This window comes from Babylonia areolata, chromosome 15 (assembly GCF_041734735.1).
Source record: "Babylonia areolata isolate BAREFJ2019XMU chromosome 15, ASM4173473v1, whole genome shotgun sequence".
In the NCBI taxonomy this organism is placed as follows: Eukaryota; Metazoa; Mollusca; class Gastropoda; order Neogastropoda; family Buccinidae; genus Babylonia; species Babylonia areolata.
In genome coordinates, this window is record NC_134890.1 from 26080470 (window position 1) to 26090469 (window position 10000).

Sequence of the window (10000 nt, forward strand, 5' to 3'; positions counted from 1 at the left end):
GATGAGGGTGATGATGAGGTGTGTAAAGATGAGGGTGATAATGAGATTGTAAAGATGAGGGTGGTGATGAGGTGTGTAAACCCTCATGAGGTGTGGAAAGATGAGGGTGATGATGAGATGTGTGAAGATGAGGGTGGTGATGAGGTGTGTAAACCCTCATAAGGTGCGTAAAGATGAGGGGCGTGATGAGGTGTGTAAAGATGAGGGTGATGATGAGATGTGTGAGGATGAGGGTGATGATGAGATGTGTGAAGATGAGGGTGGTGATGAGGTGTGTAAACCCTCATGAGGTGCGTAAAGATGAGGGGCGTGATGAGGTGTGTAAAGATGAGGGTGATGAGGAGGAGGGGAAGCATTCAGACATTCATGACAGCTTTGGCAGACTGCTGTCACGCCCGTGCTGGCTGATGTACCAACTCTCTGCTTCCGTTGACATGTCTAGTCAGCGTGAGATGGTGTGTGTGTGTGTGTGTGTGTGTGTGTGTGTGTGTGTGTGTGTGTGTGTGTGCACGTTATGTGTGTGTGTGTGTGTGTGTGTGTGGTGTGTGGTGTGTGTGTGTGTGTGTGTGTGTGTGTGTGTGTGTGTGTGTGTGTGCACGTTGTGTGTGTGTGTGTGTGTGTGTGTGTGTGTGCACGTGTGGTGTGTGTGTGTGTGTGTGTGTGTGTGTGTGTGTGTGTGTGTGTGTGTGTGCACGTTATGTGTGTGTGTGTGCGTGAAAAAAAGGCCTTATGATGATTGGAAAAAACACTGTGCAAAATTGTATGTCAAGCACACACACACACACACACACACACACACACACACACACACACACATATATATATATATATACGCATTCACCACCACCACCTACAGCCAACTTCTCTACCTGCGCTAAGAGAGCCAGGCACTGACTAAACAGCAGTTGACAGGCATTGGGTGAGGAAGGTTCTGTCTGTATGGCGAGCTGAAAGCAGTTGGTTGACAGGCATTGGGTGAGGAAAGTTCTGTCTGTATGGTGAACTGAAAGCAGTTGGTTGACAGGCATAGGTTGAGGAAGGTTCTGTCTGTATGGCGAGCTGAAAGCAGTTGGTTGACAGGCATTGAGTGAGGAAAGTTCTGCCTGCATGTTGAGCTGAAAGCAGTTGGTTGACAGGCATTGGGTGAGGAAGGTTCTGTCTGTATGGCGAGCTGAAAGCAGTTGGTTGACAGGCATTGAGTGAGGAAGGTTCTGCCTGCATGTTGAGCTGAAAGCAGTTGGTTGACAGGCATTGGGTGAGGAAGGTTCTGCCTACATGGATAGCTGAAAGCAGTTGGCTGACAGGCATTGGGCGAGGAAAGTTCTGTCTGCATGGTGAACTGAAAGCAGTTGGTTGACAGGCATTGGGTGAGGAAGGTTCTGTCTGTATGGCGAGCTGAAAGCAGTTGACAGGCATAGGGTGAGGAAGGTTCTGTCTGCATGGTGAACTGAAAGCAGTTGGTTGACAGGCATTGGGTGAGGAAGGTTCTGTCTGTATGGCGAGCTGAAAGCAGTTGGTTGACAGGCATTGGGTGAGGAAGGTTCTGTCTGCATGGTGAACTGAAAGCAGGTGGTTGACAGGCATTGGGTGAGGAAGGTTCTGTCTGTATGGCGAGCTGAAAGCAGTTGGTTGACAGGCATAGGGTGAGGAAGGTTCTGTCTGCATGGCGAGCTGAAAGCAGTTGGTTGACAGGCATTGGGTGAGGAAGGTTCTGTGTGCATGGTGAGCTGAAAGCAGTTGGTTGACAGGCATTGGGTGAGGAAAGTTCTGTCTGTATGGCGAGCTGAAAGCAGTTGGTTGACAGGCATTGAGTGAGGAATGTTCTGTGTGCATGGTGAACTGAAAGCAGGTGGTTGACAGGCATTGGGTGAGGAATGTTCTGTGTGCATGGTGAGCTGAAAGCAGTTGACAGGCATTGGGTGAGGAAGGTTCTGTCTGTATGGCGAGCTGAAAGCAGTTGGTTGACAGGCATTGGGTGAGGAAGGTTCTGTCTGCATGGCGAGCTGAAAGCAGTTGGTTGACAGGCATTGAGTGAGGAAGGTTCTGTCTGTATGGCGAGCTGAAAGCAGTTGGTTGACAGGCATTGGGTGAGGAAGGTTCTGTCTGTATGGTGAACTGAAAACAGTTGACAGGCATTTGGTGAGGAAGGTTCTTCCTGCATGGAGAGCTGAAAGTAGTTGGTTGACAGGCATTGAGTGAGGAAGGTTCTGCCTACATGGATAGCTGAAAGCAGTTGGTTGACAGGCATTGGGTGAGGAAGGTTCTGTCTGTATGGCGAGCTGAAAGCAGTTGGTTGACAGGCATTGGGTGAGGAAGGTTCTGCCTACATGGATAGCTGAAAGCAGTTGGCTGACAGGCATTGGGTGAGGAAGGTTCTGCCTACATGGATAGCTGAAAGCAGTTGGCTGACAGGCATTGGGCGAGGAAAGTTCTGTCTGCATGGTGAACTGAAAGCAGTTGGTTGACAGGCATTGGGTGAGGAAGGTTCTGTCTGTATGGTGAACTGAAAACAGTTGACAGGCATTGGGTGAGGAAGGTTCTGTCTGCATGGTGAACTGAAAACAGTTGACAGGCATTGGGTGAGGAAGGTTCTGTCTGTATGGTGATCTGAAAACAGTTGACACGCATAGGGTGAGGAAGGTTCTTCCTGCATGGAGAGCTGAAAGCAGTTGGTTGACAAACTTTGGAAATGTCGGTGTGTGGTAATAATGGCATACTGTTAACTGAGTCCTATGCACTCCTTCCCTGAATGTACCCCGAGGTAAAAGAGAGCGCCGTCTTGGGTCATTGCTTATCGTGCAGGCTTTTTCTCTCTTTCTTTCTTTCTTTTCCGTCTTAAACATTCCGTCGTGAACGCCATTCAACAGTGCTGTCGTACCAAGCACACAGTTAACTGTCTCCCACAGAGAGAAATCAAATGGCCACTAATACCTGTCTTTGAAGTTGTTTTTTTTCTTTTGTTGTTGTTGTTGGGTTTTTTTTATCGTCCTCCAACTTTCTCTCTCTCTCTCTTTCTCTCTCTCTCTCTCTCTCTCTCTCTCTCTCTCTCTCTCTCTCTCTCTCCACACGCACGCACGCACGCACACACTCACACAGACACACACGTTTATAAAACACTGAATAACAGTTTATTTGTTTTTTTAATAGCTGAAACATTCGATTTTTCAACCGCATTTTGGAGGCTGATAATGGTGCATGTGTGCCCGAAACAGCTGTGAACTGATTAATTTATGTAGACTGCATAATTAAGACAAACTTTCCATTTATAGGAAAAAAAGGTATAACTAACAGCCGTGTACTGATATTTAGTGATATGCCAGTGACAATTGACATGTAGACTGCATAATTAAGACAATCTTTCCATGCATAGAAAAAAGGTATAACGTAAGTAATGTTACGACTTACAGAGAAAAAGTGAAACGAAACAAAACAAAAACAAACCATTTTTAGAAACCAACAAAAACAAAACAATACATTTTAGGAAACCAACAAAACAAAAACAAACCATTTTTAGGAAACCAACAAAACAAAAACAAACCGTTTATAGGGAACTACCAAAACAAGAACAAACTATTTTTAGGAAACCAGCACGAACGAAAACAAACCATTTAGAGAAAACCAACAAAACAAAAGCAAACCATTTATAAGAAACCAACAAAACAAAAACAAACCATTTTTAGGAAACCAACAAAACAAAAACAAATCATTTTAGGAATCCAACAAAACAAAACAAAACAACAAAAAACCCCAGACCATTTGAGGAAACCATAGCTGGTTTTGTGAAGTGATCCTTAACTGTTTGTGAAGTGTGTATATATGTATACCACTATACAGGTATTGTTGTTGCAAACGGAGTGACTGGTTCGCGAACCACTGTGTGCGTGTGTTCGGGGTGGGTGAGGTGGGTAGGGGTGAGTCGTGGACAGGAGTGGGCAAGGGGACAGGCAACTAAGTGCTGGAGACTATAAGGGGGGGTGGGGGGAGGGGGGGCGGCGGAGAGGGGGGGGTGAGTGGTGGGGACAGGAGTGGGCAGTGGGACAGGCAACCAAGTGCTGTTTTTGTCGGCAGTGTTGGAGACTATAAGGGGGGGTGGGGGGCGGGGGGGGGGGGGGGGATAGGGGGGGGGGATGGGGGAGGGGGGGTGAGTGGTGGGGACAGGAGTGGGCAGTGGGACAGGCAACTAAGTTTCTGTTTTTGTCGGCTGTGTTGCAGACTATAAGGGGGGATTGGGGGGGGCGGGGGGAGGGGAGAGGGGGGGTGGGTAGTGGGACAGGCAACTAAGTGCTGTTTTTGTCGGCAGTGTTGGAGACTATAAGGGGGGATTGGGGGTGGGGGGAGGGGAGAGGGGGGGTGGGTAGTGGGACAGGCAACTAAGTGCTGTTTTTGTCGGCAGTGTTGGAGACTATAAGGGGGGATTGGGGGTGGGGGGAGGGGAGAGGGGGGGTGGGTAGTGGGACAGGCAACTAAGTGCTGTTTTTGTCGGCTGTGTTGGAGACTATAAGGGGGGATTGGGGGTGGGGGGAGGGGAGAGGGGGGGTGGGTAGTGGGACAGGCAACTAAGTGCTGTTTTTGTCGGCTGTGTTGGAGACTATAAGGGGGCGTGGGGGGCGGGGGTGGGAGAGGGGGGGGGGGTGAGTGGTGGGGACAGGAGTGAACAGTGGGACAGGCAACTAAGTGCTGTTTTTGTCGGCTGTGTTGCAGACTATAAGGGGGGATTGGGGGGGGGGGGAGAGGGGGGGGGGGCTGAGTGGTGGGGACAGGAGTGAACAGTGGGACAGGCAACTAAGTTTCTGTTTTTGTCGGCTGTGTTGCAGACTATAAGGGGGGATTGGGGGGGCGGGGGGAGGGGGGAGGGGAGAGGGGGGGGTGGGGTAGTGGGACAGGCAACTAAGTTTCTGTTTTTGTCGGCTGTGTTGGAGACTATAAGTGGGCGTTGGGGGGGGGAGAGGGGGGGGCAGTGAGTGGTGGGGACAGTAGTGGGACAGGCAACTAAGTTTCTGTTTTTGTCGGCTGTGTTGGAGACTATAAGTGGGCGTGGGGGGGGGGAGGGGAGAGTGCGGGTTGGGGGGGGGGGGCGGGTGGAGGAGAGGGTGCAGGGGGCGGGGTACTGCTGTACCTTTGGGCTTTCTTTCTACCCAGTCTGACCAGTACTGTGACCGTCACGGGTGGGTGGATGGATGGGAGGTGGAGGTGGGGAGGGGTTGGTGTTGGTGTTGGTGGGTTTTGGGGTTGGGGGGGGGGGGGGGGGGGGGGGGGTGGGGGTGGGGGTGAGGGCGGAGCTGATTGCAATTACAACATAGAACCCTCCTCTCTGTCTGTCTTTCTGTCTGTTTCTCTCTTCCTTTAATTTTATTTTTTTTTTTTTTTTAATCAATTTTACTGTATGTCTGTTTGTCTGCCTCTATCCGTCTGCCTCTCTCTCTCTCTCTCTCTCTCTCTCTCTCTCTCTGTGTGTGTGTGTGTGTGTGTGTGTGTGTGTGTGTGTGTGTCCCCTGTCGTGTTTTTAGGGAGGAGGAAGAAGCAAAGTCCTGGACAGGAGGTGGGGAGGTGGGTGTGATGGTGGGGCTGACCAGGCACACACACACACACACACACACACACACACACACACACACACACACACACACACACACACAGACAGAGAAGAGAATTACGTGAACTGCTAGCTGTCTACCCGGGGTATGTCCTCCATGAACCACAGCCCAGTGCTGTGTTGAATATCTGTGTCTGTCTTTCTGTCCACGCACCTTGTGAATGACATGCGAGCACACGCTTCTGCGATGTGAAGCTTTCACCCCGTGCACAGCGCGTCGCCACAGTACAGTGCCACCCTTAGTGTTTTTATTCACCAGTGTACTTGGTCAGATATCAGATTGGTGTCGCATACAGCACCTTGTCAAAATTGATGCAGACTAAGCCTGCCTGTCTGCTGTTTGGCCAGATTTCGCGGGCAACGCAGTGAAAAGACGCCCAGGCAAGAATTTTGTTTCAAACAACAAATTGGATTTTTCACACAGAATTTAACCAGGAACAGCTCTTTTGTTGCCGTGGTTTCTTTTGCGTGGGGCAAAGTGCACACGAAAAGCTAGCATCCAGACCACTGCTGATTGTCTACCGGCGGAAGAGGAGGGGAGGTAAGGTGGGTGGGTAAAAATTCAGGTCCGTTTATTGGAATCGAACTTGTAGGACACACTAGTTCATAGTGGGAACACATTACTACTAACACTGCCGCCTGCTGTGTGTTATGAGAATGTTGCTTTTCTTCTTCTGTTCCCGTAATATTATGTGTGGTTTATTTAGCCGTCATATTGGACCCAGCAGCTGCGTGCTGTGAACATAATAGCAGGGCATTCATTCACAAGCTGTTCTGCTGGCTATGTGTTTTTCCTTGAGGAGGTTCCTGGGGTGCTAGGGTCCTCATGTCCTTTGGAGCACTGGCCGCCCGTCCCGTCCGGGAATTGACAGGAGGGTTTAGTGTTATTGCCCTGCATGGTGTTGATGTTGAAAGGAGGGTCAGTGTTATTGCCCTGCATGGTGTAATGTTGCAAGGAGGGTCAGTGTTATTGCCCTGCATGGTGTAATCTTGAAAGGAGGGTTTAGTGTTATTGCCCTGCATGGTGTAATGTTGACATGAGGGTTGGTGTTATTGCCCTGCATGGTGTAATGTTGACATGAGGGTCAGTGTTATTGCCCTGCATAGTGTGATGTTGACATGAGGGTCAGTGTTATTGCCCTGCATGGTGTAATGTTGACATGAGGGTCAGTGTTATTGCCCTGCATGGTGTAATGTTGAAAGGAGGGTCAGTATTATTACCCTGCATGGTGTAATGTTGAAAGGAGGGTCAGTGTTATTGCCCTGCATGGTGTAATGTTGAAAGGAGGGTCAGTGTTATTGCCCTGCATGGTGTAATGTTGAAAGGAGGGTTGGTGTTATTGCCCTGCATGGTGTAATGTTGAAAGGAGGGTTGGTGTTATTGCCCTGCATGGTGTAATGTTGACAGAAGGGTCAGTGTTATTACCCTGCATGGTGTGTGATGTTGACAGGTGGGTTTAGTGTTATTGCCCTGCATGGTGTAATGTTGAAAGGAGGGTTGGTGTTATTGCCCTGCATGGTGTAATGTTGACAGAAGGGTCAGTGTTATTACCCTGCATGGTGTGTGATGTTGACAGGTGGGTTAGTGTTATTGCCCTGCATGGTGTGATGTTGAAAGGAGGGTTTAGTGTTATTGCCCTGCATGGTGTAATGTTGACAGGTGGGTTTAGTGTTATTGCCCTGCATGGTGTAATGTTGAAAGGAGGGTTTAGTGTTATTGCCCTGCATGGTGTAATGTTGACAGGTGGGTTAGTGTTATTGCCCTGCATGGTGTGATGTTGAAAGGAGGGTTTAGTGTTATTGCCCTGCATGGTGTAATGTTGACAGGAGGGTTAGTGTTATTGCCCTGCATGGTGTAATGTTGACAGGAGGGTTAGTGTTATTACCCTGCATGGTGTGATGTTGAAAGGAGGGTCAGTGTTATTGCCCTGCATGGTGTAATGTTGCAAGGAGGGTCAGTGTTATTGCCCTGCATGGTGTAATGTTGAAAGGAGGGTCAGTGTTATTGCCCTGCATGATGTGATGTTGAAAGGAGGGTTAGTGTTATTGCCCTGCATGGCGTGATGTTGAAAGGAGGGTCAGTGTTATTGCCCTGCATGGTGTAATGTTGAAAGGAGGGTTGGTGTTATTGCCCTGCATGGTGTAATGTTGACAGAAGGGTCAGTGTTATTACCCTGCATGGTGTGTGATGTTGAAAGGAGGGTTAGTGTTATTGCCCTGCATGGTGTGATGTTGACAGGAGGGTTTAGTGTTATTGCCCTACATGGTGTAATGTTGACAGGTGGGTTTAGTGTTATTGCCCTGCATGGTGTAATGTTGAAAGGAGGGTTTAGTGTTATTGCCCTGCATGGTGTAATGTTGACAGGTGGGTTAGTGTTATTGCCCTGCATGGTGTGATGTTGAAAGGAGGGTTTAGTGTTATTGCCCTGCATGGTGTAATGTTGACAGGAGGGTTAGTGTTATTGCCCTGCATGGTGTGATGTTGAAAGGAGGGTTTAGTGTTATTGCCCTGCATGGTGTAATGTTGAAAGGAGGGTTAGTGTTATTGCCCTGCATGGTGTAATGTTGCAAGGAGGGTCAGTGTTATTGCCATGCATGGTGTAATGTTGCAAGGAGGGTCAGTGTTATTGCCATGCATGGTGTAATGTTGACAGGAGGGTTAGTGTTATTGCCCTGTATGGTGTAATGTTGAAAGGAGGGTCAGTGTTATTGCCCTGCATGGTGTAATGTTGAAAGGAGGGTCAGTGTTATTGCCCTGCATGGTGTAATGTTGAAAGGAGGGTTAGTGTTATTGCCCTGCATGGTATGATGTTGACATGAGGGTCAGTGTTATTGCCCTGCATGGTGTAATGTTGAAAGGAGGGTCAGTGTTATTGCCCTGCATGGTGTAATGTTGAAAGGAGGGTCAGTGTTATTGCCATGCATGGTGTAATGTTGACAGGAGGGTTGGTGTTATTGCCCTGCATGGTGTAATGTTGACAGGAGGGTCAGTGTTATTGCCCTGCATGGTGTGATGTTGAAAGGAGGGTTGGTGTTATTGCCCTGCATGGTGTAATGTTGAAAGGAGGGTTGGTGTTATTGCCCTGCATGGTGTAATGTTGACAGAAGGGTCAGTGTTATTACCCTGCATGGTGTGTGATGTTGAAAGGAGGGTTTAGTGTTATTGCCCTACATGGTGTAATGTTGACAGGAGGGTTAGTGTTATTGCCCTACATGGTGTAATGTTGACAGGTGGGTTTAGTGTTATTGCCCTGCATGGTGTAATGTTGAAAGGAGGGTTTAGTGTTATTGCCCTGCATGGTGTAATGTTGACAGGTGGGTTAGTGTTATTGCCCTGCATGGTGTGATGTTGAAAGGAGGGTTTAGTGTTATTGCCCTGCATGGTGTAATGTTGACAGGAGGGTTAGTGTTATTGCCCTGCATGGTGTGATGTTGAAAGGAGGGTTTAGTGTTATTGCCCTGCATGGTGTGATGTTGAAAGGAGGGTTTAGTGTTATTGCCCTGCATGGTGTAATGTTGAAAGGAGGGTTTAGTGTTATTGCCCTGCATGGTGTAATGTTGACAGAAGGGTCAGTGTTATTACCCTGCATGGTGTGTGATGTTGAAAGGAGGGTTAGTGTTATTGCCCTGCATGGTGTGATGTTGAAAGGAGGGTTTAGTGTTATTGCCATGCATGGTGTGATGTTGAAAGGAGGGTTAGTGTTATTACCCTGCATGGTGTTGATGTTGAAAGGAGGGTCAGTGTTATTGCCCTGCATGGTATGATGTTGAAAGGAGGGTCTAGTGTTATTGCCCTGCATGGTGTAATGTTGAAAGGAGGGTTAGTGTTATTGCCCTGCATGGTATGATGTTGACAGGAGGGTTAGTGTTATTGCCCTGCATGGTGTAATGTGCAATGTTGGTCGGTACAGTGCGCCGCCTCACCCAACAATGTTGACACAACTTTGTGTCGCTGAATACCCGCTTGTCACCACCACAGTCTGATTGTGTGTGTGTGTGTGTGTGTGTGTGTGTGTGTGTGTGTGTGTGTGTCTGTGTCTGTGTACGTGTGTGTTTGTGTGTGCGTCTGTATGTGTGTGTGTGTGTGTGTAATGTGTGTCTCTGAGAGAGAGAGAGAGAGAAAGAGAGAGAGAGAGAGGATGAGAGAGAGAGAGTGTGTGTGTGTGTGTGTGTGTGTGAGAGAGAGAGAGAGAGAGAGAGAGAGAGAGAGAGAGAGAGAGAGAGAGTGTGTGTGTGTGTGAGTGAGAGAGAGAGAGAGAGAGAGAGAGAGAGAGAGAGAGAGAGAGAGAGTGTGTGTGTGTGTGGGTGTGTGTGAGCACGAAATGACCCTCCCAACTTTACGGTGCATTTCTGTCGTCAGACACCAGGCACGCACGCACCCCCTCCCCTCCCCCCCCCCCTCCACAC

General features: G+C 48.8%; 1 protein-coding gene across 7 annotated transcripts in view; it reads left to right on the forward strand.

The window, feature by feature from the left end:
- Positions 1-10000, forward strand: part of LOC143290508 (PTB domain-containing engulfment adapter protein 1-like) — a 135900-nt gene that overhangs the window by 97892 nt on the left and 28008 nt on the right. The gene's annotated exons all lie outside the window — the stretch shown is intronic.